Raw genomic sequence first — 2,804 nt, 5'->3', positions numbered from 1 at the left:
ACAGACGGTAACCGGGGGTCACATGATGCACAGGGATTTGTAAAGCCATGGAAATTCAGTTATGTGTCATCATCACATCTGAATGCTGCAGAGAAGCAGAGAAAACAGAGGAAGAGGAGCATAGGGAAGGGAGGAGATTAGAAACCAGGGCTTGGGTGAATAGTAGTAGCCTTTGGATCTTACTCTTCTAGTTATTGCTTTTTCCTCAGTGTATGAAGACTGTCAACTAGTGTGATCATCTATGCAAGATCATACTGGATATTAACGGGAAGAAACACTGACCTGTGCAGATCGAATGTAGCTTTGTGAAAGTGCAGACCAGATAGTGAATGTTCACTAACAGGAATAACAAAATAGTACCAGTAACTGATGGATAACTGTAATGGGGTCTGCTAACTTAAAGAAAGGGGAAAAAAAGACAAGACAGACCACAGAGTGGAATTCCTTTATTCCCCTGGAATTGGTAAAAATCTCTCAAGGAGAGCAGAGTACCTTAAACTTGAATGTTCCATTTTGCTTGAATTTGGGTAGGTTTTGTGCGTGCTGCATACCAAAATGTTTTTTGTAGCGACTGAAAACTTGAACTTTCTGACTCAAAAAAGAATGCTTTATGGACTAGTTAGAAGCAGGGGATGGAGTTGTCTTTTTGTGCCAAGAGATGAGGACGGAATGTCTTGCTGTAATGCTTTTAAACAAACTGTCTCTTTTTTTTTTTTAAGCTTGGTAAATGCATTCCCATTTTTACATAATCGGGAGCATTTGCTACCCGTGTGTAACAAAACTAGACTCTCCAGTAGTCTTCTGGATCTGATTGCATTTAACATAGCAGAAGACTGTTGAGCAAGTTAAAGCATTCAAAAGGCACTCTCAGATCCTGTGAGAACTCCTGCGATGTGCTTAGCCTTTCCGTCAATCTCATTTTTTTGTCTTTCCTACTTCGCTGCCCTGGTCATGTGTCACTCCCATTCATTAATAGCCTTAACACCTCTGCTTTGTTCTCAGTCTGCTGTCAGCACTCCTGTTGTGCACTCCAGCTGAGAAACCAAAGAGGCACAAGTCTCTTTCATCAGTTGTTTGTAAAATCTAAACATTTGAGGTACGTATGCTGAATGTGGTACAGCTATGGAGGCAGATCACATTTCCGTACTTGTTGGGACCAAGTGGTCACCATTTGAAACACCAGCATTTGTAAGTAGGAGAGGCGATCCCTGGCTTGAATCGGGGCATGCTGCGGTTTGTGAGAAGTGCAGCTCTGCGTGCCCCAAAATAGGAGATTGTGTATGGGCAACTGCCACTAGGTCAGCTGAAGGACTGGAGCTTGTGGGGAGTAGAACACAGCGCTCTGAAGGAAAGGATCCAGAAAAGCATCTGCTCTCCAGATGAGATGGAGGTTGACAGCTACTGCAGAAACAGCAGCTCTGGTTTCAGCCAGTGGAAGGAGCTGTAACAGGTTAAGGACAAGGGCATAGGGCTCCCAAATACAAATGCTTATATGCAGATCATAAGGTAGGGAAATTTAGCTCACTGTTCTACAGCGTCAAACGTTGAAGTGCCAGCAGAGGGGAGACACTAACACTGACGTGTATGGAATAAACCTGAAGCACCAGCTTACTCTGTGCAGGGTAACAATTATTTCCTCTCCAATCTTTACCTTTTGATCCAACTTCATGTCTTTTCTGTATCTTTCTTAAATGTAATCTAGTTCAACCAGTGTTCATTGGTCAATGCAGACTCATTAGGGCTCTGGACCAGTTTAACTGCTGGTTTGCAAATACATCTAATCAAAGCTCAGGGAAAGCATGAACTGGCTGTATGAGTATGAGCTGAGTTCTGAGTGGCCCTTGTCTGGTGAATAGCAGAGAAATGAACATTCACTGGCTGCTTACCAGGTCAGACTGATTTGTTTTTCAAATGTGATTATTACAACTGCTCTGTCATTCGCAACCTTGTCAAGGAGTCAAGCATATAAACGCCTGGGGAGGGCTGAAGCTTTTCCAAGTGCTTTTTGTCTTTCACTGATTTTGTCTGTGTTTTGAGTCTGTACATGCTGCAGTGGGAAAGAGTCGTGCATTGGAATGCATACACCCAACTGTCAATCAGATTTGCAGATCCAGTCAGGCCGCTGTGCAGTCACAGCTATGAAGGAGACTTCTCGAAAAGAAGGAAAGGAGCTGCAGCACCCCTGTGTATCAAAATGGCACTGAATCTTTTGAATTAATGATGCCAAATACACAGTCACCCCCAGAACATATTCTGTCTGGTCAGGATCGAGCTTGCCGTTGTAGACCTGAGGTCCACAAAGTTATTTTTAATAGATGTGCCTATGCTTTAGCTGGTGATAATGAGAAATGAATGCCAAAGGAACAGAAGTACCCTACATAGCTTTCTAATTTATCACAATATTAGTCTTTTTTCCCCTTACCTTTCCTCGTACTCATTTCACTCGGCTTTCTCTCTGCAGCAGAGAAGAAAGGTCAGGCAAGATCCTACTCTAATTAAGCTCCGAGGAAAAGCTTGACAGCCACTGCAGATGCAGTGTAAAGAGCAGTAGAGCCCCGGCAGAAGTGCCTCTGGACTTGACTGTGATGTATACGACAGTAGCTAGCCACGCAATGATGCAGCTGCAAGCAGGCAGTTTTATAGCTCCACAGCTACATGGAAGCTTCCAGCAATTCAACAGGAATATTTCCAAGATAAAAGGTAATGAAAGAAGGAGAAATGGCCACTCGTTTTTAGTACTGCAGTGGAGAAAAAAACCCAAAGGAGTGGGAAAGTTACAGGTTAGTACAGGAAGAAAGCAATGT

The sequence above is a fragment of the Leptosomus discolor genome, chromosome Z (genome assembly GCF_034619465.1).
Source record: "Leptosomus discolor isolate bLepDis1 chromosome Z, bLepDis1.hap2, whole genome shotgun sequence".
NCBI lineage: Eukaryota > Metazoa > Chordata > Aves > Leptosomiformes > Leptosomidae > Leptosomus > Leptosomus discolor.
Note: the sequence above shows the minus strand (reverse complement) of the source record.